Source organism: Dasypus novemcinctus, chromosome 12 (assembly GCF_030445035.2).
Source record: "Dasypus novemcinctus isolate mDasNov1 chromosome 12, mDasNov1.1.hap2, whole genome shotgun sequence".
NCBI lineage: Eukaryota > Metazoa > Chordata > Mammalia > Cingulata > Dasypodidae > Dasypus > Dasypus novemcinctus.
Genome location: NC_080684.1, coordinates 59,176,025 through 59,194,290, shown reverse-complemented (window position 1 = coordinate 59,194,290; position 18,266 = coordinate 59,176,025). Strand labels below are relative to the sequence as shown.

Sequence of the window (18,266 nt, the reverse complement as noted above, 5' to 3'; positions counted from 1 at the left end):
AATGCTTTTTACTTATTTCATCACTTATCTCATTACACAAAACATGTGAAACAGATTACAAAAGTATACACATTTAAGGTAACACCTATATGGGAGTTCCCTATATTCTGTGCATGACTTTACTGTGACCTAAAAATTCTTTGAAGACAAAACGGAAATTTAAAGTAAGACACGGGGGAAGAAATGGAAGAAAACACCACTGTACATATAGGACAACAGATATTACGGTGATGAAAGGCAAAACGTCAAAAAAAATTTTTTAATATTTTTTTAATGCCCCAATTTTTTTTAACTTTTAGTTTTAAGTTTTTCTAAATTATCATCTATTTTCTATGCTCAAACTTACCATTATTATTTCATGTTCCTATTAATCAAATTTGGCAATATTGTTGGCTTCGTTTTTTAAGAAGTTTTAGATCACAGAAGGGTTACAACTATGGCAGGGAAGGATCATTGGTGTGGGGTGTCAGTGATGGGGGATACAGGGAAGAAAGTTCACCTTGGCATACATATAAAGAATATAAACATGTTCAAATGTACATGGGGGGAAAACGGACTTTGGCCCAGTGGTTAGGGCGTCCGTCTACCATATGGGAGGTCCGCGGTTCAAGCCCCGGGCCTCCTTGACCCGTGTGGAGCTGGCCATGCGCAGTGCTGATGCGCGCAAGGAGTGCCGTGCCACGCAAGGGTGTCCCCCGCGTGGGGGAGCCCCACGCACAAGGAGTGCGCCCGTGAGGAAAGCCGCCCAGCGTGAAAAGAAAGAGCAGCCTGCCCAGGAATGGCGCCGCCCACACTTCCCGTGCCGCTGATGACAACGGAAGCGGACAAAGAAACAAGATGCAGCAAATAGACACCAAGAACAGACAACCAGGGGAGGGGGGGAAATTAAATAAATAAATAAATCTTTAAAAAAAAAACAAAAACAAAAACAAATGTACATGGGGCACTGCCACAGTGCATAGAGCTTCACATAACAACCGAAAGAATAATGAATTCCCATCCTGGGGAGCTCTACCCTATCTCTAATGGAACAGCAACAATGCCCCAAGTACAGGGGCAATGACTAGTGAAGGAAGATGGTCCTTGATAGGCCCTTGATATGGACTGTGCTTATGTGCCTTTTGCTCTTGAAATTGCAACTTAGCCTAGTATTGTAGGGTGCCTAAGAGTTACCTCCTTAGAGCCTTCATGTCACTCAAATGTGACCTCTCTCTAAGCCAAATTAAGCATATAAATGCATTTCCTTGCCTCCAGTGTGGGACATGACTCCAGGATAAGCCTCTGTGGCACCAGGGATTACTACCAAGCATGAGTTGGTGATACACCTGGAAAAAGACCTTGAATAAAAGGCGGAAAAGGTAAAGATGAATGAGTTTATATGGGTAAGAGACCTCAAAGTAAGCTGGGAGGTCATCAGAGAGGTAACGCTTATGCATGTCTCAGCAGGATCTCATAGACTGCCAAAGTAGATACAATCCCAAATAATGGGGCTCCTGAGGGCTCCAGAGACACCGAGGTCCTACAGTCATGGCAGATAGCTCTGGAGTTTGATGACTTGCCAGTGGGTCCTACTTTGGAGTTTGTGCAGCTGAGTGTAACAGAGTTGGGCCCAGATGTGACTACTCTACATATTCCTCTTCTGTACCTTTTATTTGAACCTGTACTTGGTGCTGGAGGTGGTAGATGTATGTCCAAGACTTGAATCTTTGGGCTTTCCATGTGCCAGATTGGTCCTGAGCCTCAGCAGAGTTGCAACACCTACTCTCCAGTGCATTGGAATCACCCAGGACAACCAACAAGGAGGTAAGGATGGACACCCACCACACCAAGAAACCAAGAGAATCTGTAACTGCAAGCAAGAGAGCCCCATCCGTCAGTCATATGAGATCAAAGCCCGCTCTCAATTAGAGATGGAGTGGGCATCACCTTCCCAGAATCTTCAGGATTGGGTAATAGAATATGAACTAGAGTGGACTTACTGGTATCCTACTATAGACTTATTGTGATCCCAACAATGGAAGAAATCATATCACTGATGTGGAGACAGTGGTCCCTGATGGTGCTGAAGAGGGAAAATGAGGTGTAATATGGGGCATTTTCAGAACTTGGAATTGACCTGAATGGCATTGCAAAGACAGACACAGTCCATTATATATTCTGCCATAACCAAAGAATTGAGTGGGGAGTGAGTGTAAACTACAATGTAAACTATAATCCATGCTTAGTTGTAATGCTCCAAATGTGTTCACCAATTGCAAGAAATGTACCACACTAATGAAAGAAGCTGTTAATGTGGGGAAAAGTGGGAGGTGTGGGGAGTGGGGCATATGGGAATTCCTTATTTTTTTTATGCAACATTTTATGTAATCTAAGTATTTTTTAAAATAAATAATATATTAAAAAAATAAAGCAACACCTTTCTTCATCCCTCACATACCCTTCTAACCTATTTCTTGAAAAGCATCAATGTATGCTGTCTACAATTTCTGACTTTAAAGATACTTTATTTACATTACGAAACACTTCTAGGTATCTACCCTACAGAAACTCTTGCTTAAGTGCACTATGAAATTGGTACAAGGATATTCCTGGGTGAATGTTTATAAAAATGAAAAAGTAGAAACACTTTACATGTTCCTTAGTGAAGAAGGATAGAATACTACAAAGCAGCCAAACAAAATAAATTGTGTCCTTCTTTATCAACACTGATAAATCTCAAAACCAATATAGCTAAAAAACAAAAATCAAGCTGCAAAGGAATATGTACAGTAGAATACCATTTATATAAAATTTAAACATACATTAAAATACTATATTTTATTTATAGAGAAAGATAAATGCATAAATGTACAGGAATGTGCATGAGAATGATTAACAATTTCAAGACAGGTCCCCTAAGGGGAGGTAGGGAAAAGAGCATACTATGAACACCTTAAGTTATTCTAGCAAAATGTTCACATCTCCTTAATCTGACAATTATATTCTTTTCTGTACTTTTCCGAACATTTGAAATGTTTCATAATTTAAATAACTATCTTTACGGCAGAAATTGTAGACAGTATACACAGATGCTTTTCAAGAAATAAGTTTGTTAGAAGGGTACATGAGGAATGTAGAAAGGTTTGCTGTTGTTTTTTTTAATATGGAGGACACTGGAGCATATATTTATTTGCTAATGAGAAATGATGCCTTAGAGTGAAAGAGGCTAATGATGGAGAGAAAGGAGAAATTAAAAGAAGCACAATCTCAAAAGAAGAAATCAGACTATGAGAAGAAGAGATAATGGATATGGATGCTGTAGAACTGGTGATGAAAAGGTAAGGTCTTTTTAGAATCATGTATATAAAGTACTTAATTGTAAGAGTAAGCAAGTGTGTAGTAATAATGGAAGAAAATATTGGCTAAACATTAAAAAAATAACATAAGTTGTCAAATGGAAATTGTTCCTGATATTCAGTGTGGGGAAAGTTAATGAAAAATGAGGAATTACTCAATTTCTAAATATCTGCTTAATAACTGTAAATAACAGTTACCCTTCTGGAAATAAATAAAATGCAGCTTTTAAAAGATTATAAGCCAAAGCTACCCTTACAAAACAAAGGAAAAGTCAGAAAAGGCTTTAAAATACTGACAACTTAAATATCTAATTATTAAGGCATGATTACAACACTTTACTATTACTACTGCTTGAACTGAAAGCAGAGAATGTAATCTGTTTGCTAAATACAGCTGGTACAAGTGTGCTTTGATTAAAAAATGTAGCGTGACACCAGCAAAAATGGCAGAATAAGGATCTCCAAAAGTTCATAGAATTACATAAAAGAAATGAAAAAACTGGCAAAAATTGTCAGAATCAACTTTTTCAGAACTCTGGAAATTAACCAAAGGTTTGCAGCAGCCTAGGGAGATTAATGTAAGAAAAACAGCTGCTTGATGGCATTTTAACTCCACCCCCCACTCTCAGCTACCCAGCAGTCCTGAAAAACAGCAGTTTGCATTCCCAAAACTGAAGGGAGGGAAGTAGAGGTGGCTCAAGCAGTTGAGGGCCTGTTTCCCACATGGAAGGTCCCAGTTAGGAACGTGTGCCTCCTAAAAAACAAAAACAAACAACAAGCAAACAAACAAACAACAAAAAAACTTAGGGGAGCCGAGTGGCTCATTGGTTGTGCACCAGCTTGCCATATATGCAGTCCCAGGTTGAATCCCCAGTCCTGGTACCTCAAAAAGAAACAAATAAACAAAACAAAAAAAAACCAAAAAACTGGAGGGAACAAAGGAAGCAGAATGGGGACAGAGTTGTTTCAAAGCTTCAATTAATATCATAAATGAACCAGACCTGAGAGACATCTCTAGAGAATTGCATTGCAGAACAGCAGGATATGCTTTCTTTTCAAGTGCTCATAGATCCTTTCCCAAGATAGACCATATGTTGGGTCACAAGACAAGTCTCAATAAATTTAAAAAGACAAATTATACACAACACTTTCTCTGATCATGATAGAATAAAGCTGGAAATCAATAATGGATGGAAAAAAGGAAAATTCATATATATTTGGAAATTAAACAGCACACTTCAATAATCAGTAGGTCAAAGAAGAAATTGCAAGAGATTTCAGCAAATATCTTGAGATGAATGAAAACAAGAACACAACATATCAAAACCTATGTAAGAGAGACTGAGGTGAAGAATTTTCTTGTTTATTTCTTTATTATTATTGAAATAATGGAAATAATAATTAAAGTGATGAATGTACAACTATATCATTATATCAAATACCATTTTTTATACACTTTGAATGAATTGTATGCTTTAATAACATGTATCAATAAAACTGATTTGCTTTAAAAAATGATAAAAATTTTTTAAAAAACTTATGGGATACTGCAAAGATAGTGCTGGAAGGGAAATTTATAGCTCTCAATGCTTACATTATAAAAGAAGAGGGGGGAAACAGACTTTGGCCCAGTGGTTAGGGCGTCCGTCTACCACATGGGAGGTCCGCGGTTCAAGCCCCGGGCCTCCTTGACCCGTGTGGAGCTGGCCCATGCGCAGTGCTGATGCGCGCAAGGAGTGCCGTGCCACACAGGGGTGTCCCCCGCGTAGGGGAACCCCACGCGCAAGGAGTGCACCCATAAGGAGAGCCGCCCAGCGCGAAGGAGGGAGCAGCCTGCCAAGGAATGGCGCCGCCCACACTTCCCGTGCCGCTGACGACAACAGAAGCGGACTAAGAAACAAGACGCAGCAAAAAGACACAGAAAACAGACAACCAGGGGAGGGGAGGGGAATTAAATAAATAAAAATAAATCTTAAAAAAAATAAAAATAAAAAAAAATAAAATAAAAGAAGAGGGGGCGGCGGACTTGGCCCAGTGGTTAGGGCATCCCTCTACCACATGGGAGGTCCGCGGTTCAAACCCCGGGCCTCCTTGACCCATGTGGAGTGGCCCATGCGCAGTGCTGATGCACGCAAGGAGTGCCGTGCCACACAGGGGTGTCCCCCGCGTAGGGGAGCCCCATGCGCAAGGAGTGCGCCCCATAAGGAGAGCCGCCCAGCGCGAAAGAAAGTGCAGCCTTCCCAGAAATGGTGCCGCACACACAAAGAGCTGACACAACAAGATGACGCAACAAAAAGAAACACAGATTCCCATGCTGCTGACAACAACAGAAGCGGACAAAGACGACGACGCAGCAAATAGATACAGAGAACAGACAACTGGGATGGGGGGGGGGGTGGAGAGGGGAGAGAAATGAATAAATAAATAAATCTTGAAAATAAAAAATAAAAAAAAAGAAGAGGGAATGGATATGGCTCAAGTGGTTGAGCACCCACCTCCACATGGGAGGACCTGGGTTCCGTTCCCACTTCCTCCTGAAGAGGGCAAAAACAAACAACAAGAGAAAGAAACAAAAATACTAAGTCAGGGAGGTCAATGTGGCCCAGGTGAGCACTGGCTTCCCCCAGGCTTCCTACATAAAAGGGTCCAGGTTCAATCCTTGGCCCTTAGAGCACGCCCCTCCCCCCCCCCAAAAAAAGAAGAAGAAAGCTAAAATCAAGGATCTAACTGTATATCTGGACGAACCAGAAAGACAGAAAGATAACAGGAAACGAATTCCAAAACAAGCTGAAGAAATAGTAAAGATCAGAGCAGAAATAAATGAAATTGAGGATAAAAAAAATAATAACCAACAAAAAGAAAAGTTGGTTCCTTAAGAAGATCAACAAAATTGAAAAACTCTTAGCTAGACTGATAAAGAAAAAAAAAAAGAGAAGATGTAAGTAAATAAAATCAGAAATGAGAGGGGAGACATTACCACTGACCTCATAGTAACTATATGCCAAAAAAACTAGACAATGTAGACAAGATGGACAAATTCCTAGAAACACACAAACAACCTACACTGACCCTAGAAGAAATAGAAGACCACAACAAACCAATCACAAGTGTAGAGATCGAAAGAGTCATCAAAAATCTCCAAAGATGAAAAGCCCAGGACTAGATGGTTTCACAGTTGAATTCTACCCATCATTCAAAGATGATCTAATATCAATCTTGCCCTTGTGCTTCCAAAAAATTGAATAGGAAAGAATGCTACCAAATTCATTCTATGAAGCCAGCACTACCCTAATACCAATACCAGATAAAGACACTACATAAAGGCCCAGTCTATACTGAAGGCACTTAAGAACCTGGTTTCTGCTTTGTAGTCTCCATCCCCCTCTTAGCACTATCTCAGTGCCCTACCTTTCAAACATCAAACTGCTCTCATTATTCCTAAAACAGTTGGGCACTTTCAAGGACTGGCGTCTTTCACCATGCTATCCCGTCTTCCTGAAATAGCCCTATCTTTGCAACACAGGGCCCCATATTGCCTCTCTTGGGAAACATTTCCAGGGCCCCCCTCAGATCATGATGCCCCGCACCCCCACCCTGCCTCCTGTTTAACACAGACTGTCTATCCCCCCAGACTGCGACCTCTCTGAAGGAAGGCTCAGGATTTCAGTCCAGTTTATTTCTGCATGGGCCTGACACACAATAAAAGTTACTGAACTCCATTTGTCATGACCACAGAACTTATGGGTCTCTGCAGCCCTCCGAAGAAGCAATACCTGGGCTTGTATCTACTTTGGCTGTCTCTGGGACCCTGCTGAGGCGTCCGTAAGAGCAACCCCTCTGATGACCTCCCGACTCTTTTTTGGAGACCCATAGCCATATAAACTCATTTGTCCTTTTCATTTCCCCCTTTTATTCAAGGTCAAAAAGCATTTTTGACATCTGATATTACATGTAGGATGAGATATTCTGCTGGTCTGAGTTGACCCTTTTATTCAAGGTCGTTTTCTAGTTACATCATCAGTTGGTACTTGGTAGTAACCCCTCAGCGCCAGGGAGGCTTATCCGCAGGAGTCGTGTCTCACGCTGGGGGGAACATAATGCATTTACATGCTGAGTTTGGCTTTAAGACTGGCCACACTTGAGCAGCATGGAGGTTCTCAGGAGGTAATTCTTAGGCACCCTGCAGCTCTAGGCCTAGTTCTTATTTCAGGTGCAAAGGCTCACAAGCAGTCATCAGTATCAAGGGCTTATTGTTGGACCATCCTTCTTTATGGTCTTAGCCACTGCACTTGGAGGATTGTTGCTGTTCCATTGGAGAATGAGACAGAACCCCCTCCCCGGCCCCCGGTGAGGAACTCAGCACTCCCTCAGTTGTCGTTTTAACTATAACCACTACGAAAATATCCAAACATTTTTATGTATTCTGTATACATGCCCTGGAGAACTCCCTTCCAATCATGTGCCCCCTATCAATAACATCCCACACCAGTATTCCTCCCCTGCCATAGTTGCACCTCTCTGTGATCCAAAACTTCTTCGAAAATGATACCTAATATACTGCCAGGTTCCATTAATAGTAAAATGGAATATAGTGATGGATTTAAAGGTTTGATATAGAATACATACTAACTTAGAAAAATTAAAGTAAAAATAAATTGGGTTATCAAAAACTTTAAAAATGAAAAAGCTTTGTTTTTGATGTTTTGCCTTTTATCACTGCTAGCCCTGTATGTACAGTGGCAAGGTAATTTCTTCCATTTCTTCCTCAGTGTCTACATCCTTTCTTTTCATTTTTTTCTTTCTTTAATTATTAAGTTTGTCTTCAAAAAAGTTTTAGATCACAGTAATATATATATACAATATACAGTACTCCCACATATCCAACATCGAACACTTTGTCCCTTCCCCAGCAATGATCTTTTTACATGTTCATATTATATTTGCTGCAACTGATGTACAGATATTGAGACAATAGCTTTCAAACATGGACCTGGGTTTACATTATGGTTTACATTTTGGCCTATAGGCTTTCATACATTTTTGGTTTACTTTAACATGTTCTATATCTATCTTTGCATACTTTTGTGGAACACGTCCATTGCCCCACAGTTACACTGATTCCATCTATTCGATACCTCTTTCCCCCTCCCCTCAGGGCCGACATTGGCAATCAATCTTCATTACTTGAAGGACCATATTCAGAGGTACTTGCAACAATGTTGAGGGCTTGGCATGCTTTACTGCCCTAACCACTGGAAGCCACCAATTCTCGAGAGATATAATTCCCTCTATTTGAGAACATCAGTCCTTGTCAGAATGTGGGTATACCTTCACTCTCATTGTATGGGTCTCCATCCAATGATATAACCCACTATGACAAAATGAGCAGTCACACACTCCCTAGAAGCCTGCCCTATGTCAAATTCTCCCTCTTAAGTATCTCAAACAGATAACTTTCCTTATTATATTTTTGAAAAAGTTTTCTCAACATTATACTTTCAACTACATACCTGACAATCTCCTATGTTCAAATGTTCCCTGCACCTAAGACAGCTTGGTTTACTTATTTCATATCAGTGAGGTCATGTAGTATTTGCCTTCAATGCCTGGGTTGCTTCACTCAACATAAGGTTCTCAAGATTCATCCATGTTATCACATGTGTTTGTACTGTATTCATTCTTATGGCTGAGTAGCATTCCATTGTATGTATATACTACATTTTACGTATCCATTCATCTGTTGTTGGGCATTTGGGTTGATTCCAACTTTTGGCAATAGTGAATAGTGCTGCTATGAACACTGCTGTGCATATATCAGTTTGTGTCCTTGTTTTCAGTTCTACTGGGTATATGCCCAGCAGTGGAATTGCTGGGTCATATGGCAAATCTATAGCTAGTTTTTTGAGAAACCACTAAACTGTCCTCCAGAATGGCTGGATCCTTCCACATTCTCACCATCAATGGGTGAGTGTTCCCACATTATTTCCAGCATGTAGCCTTCTGTTTTTTTCATAGCTACCAATCTTATGGGAGTGAGATGGTATCTCATTGTAGTTTTGATTTGCATTTCCCTAATAATTAGTGATTTTGAGCATTTTTTTCATGTGCTTTTTAACCATTAGTATTTCTTCTTTGCAGAAGTGTCTGTTCAAATCTTTCCCCCATTTGTTAAATGGGTTGTTTGTCTTTTTATTTTTGAGATACAGGAGTTCTTCATATATGCAGGATATAAGTCTCCTATCAGATATATGGTTACCAAATATTCTCTCCCACTGTGTAGGCTCTCTTTTCACTTTCTTGACAAACTCCTTTGAGGTGCAGAAGGCTTTAATTTTGAGGAAGTCCCATTTATCTATTTGGTCTTTTGCTGCTCGTGCTTTGGTTGTGAACTTCATGAAGCCATTTCCTATTACAAGGTCCTGTAGGTGCTTCCCTACAATGCTTTCCAAAGTCTTTATGGTATTGACTCTTATATTTAGGTCTTTGATCCATCTTGAGTTGATTTTTGTATAAGGTTTGAGTTGGTAATCCTTTTTCATTCTTTTACATATGGATATCCGGTTCTCCAGGCATCATTTGTTGAAGAGGCCATTCCCTCCCAGTTGAGTGGGTTTGGTGGCCTAGCTGAATATTATATGACTGTACATACGAGGATCTATATCAGGACTCTCAATTTGGTTCCACTGGTCTGTGTGTCTATCCTTATTTCAATACCATGCTGTTTTTACTACTGTAGCTTTGTAGTATGTTTTGAAGTAAGGTAGTGTGATTCCTCAAATTTCATTTTTCTTTTTCAATATGTCTTTGGCTATTCAGGGCCTCTTTCTTTTCCAAATAAATTTCATAGTTAGTTTTTCTAGTTCATTAAAGAATGCTGTGTTGATTTTTATTGGGCTTGCATTAAATGTGTAGATCACTTTTGTTAGGATAGACATCTTGACAATATTCAGTCTTCCTATCCATGAACAGGGAATATGCTTCCATTTATTTAGGTCTTCTTTGATTTCCTTGAGCAGTGTTGTGTAGTTTTCTGTGTATAAGTTTTTTACATGTTTAGTTAAATTGATTTCTAGGTATTTGATTTTTTTTTTACTATCGTAAATGGTATTTGTTTCTTGATTTCCACCTGAGATTGCTCATTACTGGTGTACAGAAATGCTACAGATTTTTGCACATTGATCTTATAACCTGCGACTTTACTGACCTCATTTATGAGTTTTAGAAGCTTTCTTGTAGACGTCTCAGGATTTTCTAAGTATAGGATCATGTCATCAGCAAATAATGAAATTTTGACTTCTTCCTTCCCAATTTAGATGTTCTTTATGTCTGGTTCTTGCCTCAGTGCTCGAGCAAGTACTTCTAAGACAATGTTAAATAGAAGGGGTGATAGTGGGCATCCTTGTCTTGTTCCTGATCTTAGAGGGAAAGATTTTAGGATTTCACCATTGTAAATGATGTTAGCTATGGGTTTTTCATAAAAACCCTTTATCATGTTCAGAAAATTTCCTTCTACTCAGATCTTTTACAGTGTTTTTATCAGGAAAGGGTGCTGTATTTTGTCAAATGCTTTTTCTGCATCTACAGATATGATCATGTGGTTTTTTTCTTTCAATCTATTTACATGGTGTATTACATTAATTGATTTTTTTTTTTCTGTTGAACCATCCTTGCATACCAGGTATGAATCCTACTTGGTCATGGTGTATAACTCTTTTAATGTGTTGTTGAATATGATTAGCAAGTATTTTCTTGAGGATTTTCACAACTAGGTTCATTAGAGAGATTGGTTTGTAACCTTTCTTTCTTGTGGTGTCTTTGTTTGGCTTTGGTACTAGGGTAATATTGGCATCATAGAATGAGTTAGACAATGTTTCTTCTGTTTCAATTTTTTGGAAGAGTTTCAGCAAAATTGGTGTTAGTTCTATCTGGAATGTTTTGTAGAATTCACCTGTGAAGCCATCTGGCCCAGGGCTCTTCTTAGTTGGGAGGTTTTTAATGACTGATTCTATCTCTTTACTTGTGATTGGTTTGTTGAGATTGTCAAATTCTTCTTTCGTCAATGTAGGCTGCTTATGTGTTTCTAGCAATTTGTCTATTTCCTCTAAATTGTCCTTCTTGTTGGAATATAGTTTTTCAAAGTATCCTCTTATGATAGTCTTTATTTCTGTGGGGTCAGTGGTGATATCTCCTTTCTCATTTCTTATTTTGTGTATTTGTATCTTCTCTCTTTTTTTCTTTGTTAGTCTAGCTAAGGGTTTGTCAATTTTATTGATCTTCTCAAAGAACCAGCTCTTGGTTTTGTTTATTTTTTCAAGTGCTTTCTTATTTTCTATTTCATTTAGTTCTGCTCTTATCTTTGTTATTTCTTTCTTTCTTCTTCCTTTGGGTTTACTCTGTTGTTTTTTTATTAATTCCTCCAAGTGTGCAGTTAGTTCTTCAATTTTAGCCCTTCCTTTTTGATGTATGAATTTATGGCTAGAAATTTCCCTCTCAGTACTGCTGTTGCTGCATCCCATAAGTTTTGATATGTTGTGTTATCATTTTCATTAGTTTCAAAATAGTTATTGATTTCTTTTGAGATTTCCTCCTTTACTTACTGTTTTACTAAAAGTGTGTTAATTTCCATATCTTTTTGTGAAATCTGGGCCTCTGGCCCTTGCAGATTTCCAGGTTCACTCCACTGTGGTCAGAGAAATTATTCTGTATGATTTTGATCTTTCTGATTTCATTGAGACTTTCTTTGTGGTCTAGCATGTGGTCTTTCTTGGAGAATGATACATGTGCACTTGAGTAAAATGTATATCCTGCTGTATTTGGGTGTAATGTTCTGTATATGCCTATTAGGTCCAGGTCCTCTAATATACTGTTCAAAGTTTTTGTTTCTTTATTGATTCTCTTTTGAGATGTTCTGTTGTCCAAAGTTGACAGTGGTGTATTAAAGTCCCCCACTATAATTATAGACACATCTATTCTTTCACTTAGTTTTTCCAGTTTTGCCTCATGTATTTGGAAGCACCCTTGTTAGGAGCATAAATGTTTATGATTGTTTGTTCTTCTTGAAAGACTATCCCTTTCACTAACACGTAGTATCCAGCTTTATCCCTCACAATTGTTTTGCATTTAAAGTCTATTTTGTCTGATATTAATATAGCTACTCCTGCCCTTTTTTGGTTATTGTTTGCTTGTAGATAGTTTTCTAGCCATTCACTTTCAACCTCCTTGAATCCCTGGGTCTAAGATGTGTTTCTTGTAGACAGCATATAGATGGGTCATATTTCCTTATCCAGTCTTCCAGTCCGAGTCTTTTGACAGGTGAGTTTAATCCATTGACAGTGTTATTACTTTCAAGGAATTATTTCTATTAGCCATATTTTCTTTGATTTTTTTTTCTTTTTGTCTTTTTAGTTGCTCTTACACTCTCCTCCAACTCTGCCTCTCTTGTTTTTTCTTTCTTCCTGCAGAACACCCTTTAGTATTTCTTGAAAGGCAGGATTCTTGTTGGCATACTCTCTTAGTTTATGTTTATCTGTGAGTATTTTGAACTCATCATCATTTTTGAAAACTAGCATAGCTGGATAGAGTATTCTTGGTTGGAAATTTTTTTCTTTTAGTACCCTGACTATGTCATACCACTGCCTTCTTGCCTCCACGGTTTCAGATGAGAAATCAGTACTTAATCTTATGGAGTCTCCTTTGTATGTGATGGTTCTCTTTTCTCTTGCTGCTTTTAGAATTTTCTCTATGCCTTGAGCATTGGATAATTTGACAAGTATATGTCTTGGGGTAGGCCTGTTGGGATTTATGGTGTTTGGAGTGCGTTGTGTTTCCTGGACATGTACATCTATCTCCCTCAGTAGATTTGGGAAGTGTTCAGCCATTATTTCCTCCAACTTCCTTTTCCCTTCTCTTCTCCTTCTGGGATGCCTATAATGCACATGTTTGTGAGTTTTGTATCATCATTCAGGTCCCTAAATCCCAGCTGGATTTTTTTCTATCTTTTTATAGATTAGTTCTACTATCTGTTTGATAATAGATGTACTGTCTTCCACATCACTAAACTCTCCTCTGCCTCTTCTAACCTGCTGTTATTTGCTGAGAGTGTATTTTTGATTTCTTGAATTGTGCTGTTCATCACCATCATATCCGTTACCTTTCTGTGTATGATTGCAATTTCTTTTGTATTCTCTCCAAGTGTTTTCTTCATATTCTTAATCTCTTCCTGCACTTCAACAAATTGGTTGCTAATATATGTTTTGAGAGCTTTAATTACTTGTTCGATGTTCTGCTCCTCCTCCTGGTTTTTAGTCTGTTCGTTGGATTGGGCCATGTTTTCCTGATTATTGGTTTGGTTTGTAGTTTTTTGTTGCTGTCTGTTCATCATTTTATCGTGATGGGTTTAGTCAGTTGCTTAGCTTCTTTGTCTAGTCCTGGGGTTTAATTAGTTGTTGTTTTTGTGCACATGTTATGTCTTCTCTTTGTCACTTTGCTCTTCTTATTCTATTTTCTTGTTGCTGGCTAAGGTCACTTAAAAGAAAATATTAGGGCCAGGGAAAGCAAAATGACTAAGAAAAGAAAATGTATATTAGTAGTATTGATAGTAAATGTTAACAGAGGAACCATGTGAGATCTAGAAGAATGGATATTAGGCTCATGCTAGCTGTGTAGAGTTATAACAGTAAGTAGAGTACCTATAATGAGACAGTCAATTGAATGCAAGGGGGAATATAGTATGAATTAAAAGGCCAGTGTTTCAGGAGAGAGGGAAAGAGAAAGACAATAATATAAAGAGTGAATAAAAGAAAGCAGAACAAAGGTATTAGAAATAAAAAATCAGAAAATTTGGGGGCCAGAAAACAATAAATGATGGAGGATAGAAAGATGTAGAGGAAAGGGGATATTGCTGGTGGCCAAAATCAATACATACAGAAAAGAGGAAACTGAGAATGAGGAAACATAGCAAACGTGAAACGCTCCCTGCAGCACCTAATATTTAAAAAAATAAAAAAGAAGAGAAAAGAAGAAAAGGAAGAAAAGGGGGGGGGACAAAAAAAGGGAGGGGAAGCAAGCAAGAAAAAGAAAAGAAAAAAGAAAAAAAAAGAAAAAAATGAAAAGAAAAGAAAAAGGGCCTTTGGGGGGTAAAGAGGAAGGAAAAACCAGAAGACAAACCAATGACAACAACAAAAACCAAAGTTTCAAGCTAGGAATCCTCTTTGCAGTTAAATAAAATGGTTAGGAATCTGACATTCTCCCTTTCTACCTTCCTCACTTCCCTCTCTCCCAAGGCAGCAGGAAAGCTGTGTGAGGGGTCTGGTAGGAGATTCAAGTGGGTCTTTGGTGAACCAACTCCACACAGAAGATAATGACTTTTTATTTCCAGAACCTACACCTCACCAGGAACCCCAAATATGCTACTGGAAGCTTGGAAAGTATGCCCTACAGTCCCTCTCCTTTAGATATGCTAGGGGAGGGTTAATTTATATTCTGACTCCTCCTTCTCCCAGACCAAGTTTCCTATCCCAAGGCATTTAGGTAAATTGGGCTTTTTCAGCAGATTCACCTCTGCTTTCTTCCCAGGCTCTCCCCAAGGCAGCTGGTATGCTCCTCCAAGCTGGAAAAAAAAGAAAAAAAAAAAGGGGGGGGGGTGACCAGAAAATTGAACCCACACACCTAGCCCCTCCATGTCTCCCACCAAATCTCTTGCACTCACAGACTCAATTGAAAACTGGAGGGCTAGGGCAATCACAGACCTCAGGGAGTGCTGGATTCGGGAATGGGAAGTCCGGGATATTGCAGACTCAAGGTATGTGGGTCTGTGGAGCATGAGCTACGGGGGCTTAGGAGACACAGACCCCAGAACCACGCATGCGGGAAACACGAGGCTTGGGAATGCCGCCACAAACCAACAGTTTTCAGGGAATGCCGCAGCCGCCAGCCCTTGGGGGAAGAATCCCGCCCACAACTTCTGACCTCCATGTCAGAAACCCAAAATTCTACCTCTAGCAAGCACCACTTCTGTCACTGTCTCTCCAAATTGATGTCCAGACACCTCCTGTCCTGCAAGCCCCCAAAACAGCCCACTCTGGCAGGACTCCAACCCCACCCAGCTGCTTCTTTGCAGGAGAGGTTATGAGGTGCACTCACTCAGACCCCACCTTGCCCTGCCCTCCCTGCCTGACATTCTTGATAGAAGGGCTGAACTCTGAAAGGGAGCACTGGCCAACATAAAGTCAATCTACAAAGTTTGTGAAAGGTTGTGTTGTGTTTTTTTTTTGCGTTGGTTTGTTTGGTTTTGTTATGCTCTGGCACTCAAGAAAATCTCTGCCTTATCACTTGCTGACTACAAACTCAAGAAGCTAACAGTTTAGGGACTAAATCCCAGACTTAACATTTTAAAAACAAAAATGGACAGGGTACAATGAAATCTTACAAAGAAACAAGAAATGACAGCACATCCATAGGATGAGGATAAAAAATCCACTAAGCATCAACAAAGACAACCAGATTACTGAGGTATTGAACAAAGACTTTAAAAAAATGATCTTCAATATGCTTAAGAAGATAAAGAAAAATACATAGAAAGAACAAAAGTGTATCAGGAAAATGATATAAAAACTCAAAAAGAGAAAAACATATTTTAAAAAGGCACCAAACAGAACTACTGGAAATGAAGACACAATAACTGAAATGAAAAACTCCCAAGAGGGTTTCTACAACAAACTGGACCTGGCAGAAGAAAGAATCAGTGAACTTGAAGACAAGACAATTCAATTAAGTCAGGCTGATAAGCAGAAAGAAAAAAGAATAAGAAAAAAGCAAAAATAGCCTGGAACCTGTGGGATACCACTAAAGTATACCTATGTATGCATTATGAGAGTCCCAGAGGGAGAAGAGAAAAAAGAGGCAGAAATATTTTCAAAGAAATGACAGAAAACCCCTCAAATTCAGCAAATTATGCACATCCAAGAAGCCCAAAGAATACCAAACAGGATAAACTTGAAGACAATATGCCCAGACATATAATAGTCAAACTGTCAAAAGCAAAAGACAAGGAAAATTCTGAAAGCTGCAACAGAAAAGCAATATGTCATGTACAAGGGAGACCTAATTACATTAGAGGCCAATTTATTTACCTCAGAAACCATGAAGGAAAGAAGGCAATGGGTTGAAATACTTAAAGTGCTGAGAGAAAACAACTGCCAATCAAGAATTTTATATCTGTCAAGACTTTCTTTCAAAAACATGGGAGGGAATGAGATATTCTTAGATTAAAGAAAAAAAAAAAATGAGGGAGTTCATTACCATCAGACCTGACCTACAGGCAATGCTAACAGGTGTTCTTCAAACTGAAAGCAAAGGACACTAAATAAGAGATGAAAGCAACATAAAGAAATAAAGACCACTAGGCTGTGAAAGAATACTGAGCTTAATGTATGCAGAAGCTTTAATTAACTTGACTGTAAATGTGTGGAAATGGATAGAGTAGATGGTAACATTACAGTGAGTAGCAACTGGTATATAAATGGGATTGTGGCTGAACAGGGAAGTCTAGGGAGGTGTCAACTGAAAGAAAGCTGGAGAATCATGTAGGGACTGTATAACACAGTGAACCCAGAGGTGGATGAGAACTGTGGTTAATAATACAATACAGGAACATCTTTCTGTGAACTAGAACAGATGTATGTCAATATTAGAGGGTAGAGGGAATATGGAGAAGCATGGGAGAAATACAATTAATGTAACCTATGGATATATAATATAATAGCAATACTGGAATATTCTTACATCCATGCCAAAGATGTACTGTGTTAATAAAAGGGGGTTATAGAAAATATACACCAAATGTAAGCTATGGACCATAGTTAGTAGTAATAATCTGATATTATCTCATAACCTGTAACAAATGTTCCACAATGAAGTGGTGTGTGTTGGTGAAGGGGTACTATATAGGAATTCCACATATGTGCATGATTGTTTTGTAAGTTCACAACTTCTGTAATAAAAATATATTTAAAAAGAGAAAGAAAGACATCCAATAAAAATAACCACATGGATAACTATAAATGCCAGTACTACTGTACTTCATTTTTTGGTATATAACCTCACTTCTTACTTATTACAGGGACAAAAACAGAAATTCGTAAAAAGTAATGAGTTAGGAGCAGAAGTTTGGTTCCCAATGCCTACTAAAGAAGACGAGCAAGACAGCAAGCTGACACGATGGGCTGGCGCAATGGGCTGACACAACAAGAAACACAAGGAGGAAGTGGATGTGGCTCAAGTGATTGGGCATCTCCCTCCCTCCCACATGGGAGGTCCCAGGTTAGATTACCGGTGCCTCCTAAAAGAAGACAAGCAGATACAGAGAGCACGCAATAAACAGACACAGACAACACACAGCAAACACAAACAACGGGGAGTGGGATGGAGCAATAACTAAATAAAATTTTTAAAAAAAGAGAAATCTGTGGTTTTGAACATAATGTACACAGACAATTGGTAATGAGTGCAAAAAAAGAGGTAGAAAGATGGAAGTGTATAGGAACAGTGGATGTGTATGCTATTGAAGTCAAGCTGGTATCAAATAAAAAAATGATTGTTAGATACTTGGATGTTAAAATTTAACCCCACGATAACCAGAAGGAAACTATCTGAAAAACATATCAAGAAATAAATAAGGGGACGTGGATGTGGCTCAACTGATAGCATGTCCGCTTACCACATGGAAGGTCCAGGGTTCAAACCCAGGGTCTCCTGACCTGTGTGGTGAGCTGGCCCACACGCAGGGCTGATGCATACAAGGAGTGCTGTGCCATACGGGAGTGTTCCCCGTGTAGGGGAGCCCACGTGCAAGGAGTACGTACTGTAAGGAGAGCCACCCTGTGCAAAAAAAGTACAGCCTGCCCAGGAGTTGCACCGCACACACACAGAGCT

At 39.1% G+C, this 18,266-nt stretch overlaps 1 protein-coding gene across 2 annotated transcripts in view; it reads right to left on the bottom strand.

Moving 5' to 3' along the window:
• The window catches only part of ZDHHC17 (zinc finger DHHC-type palmitoyltransferase 17), a 224,584-nt gene that overhangs the window by 92,500 nt on the left and 113,818 nt on the right, over positions 1 to 18,266 (bottom strand). The gene's annotated exons all lie outside the window — the stretch shown is intronic.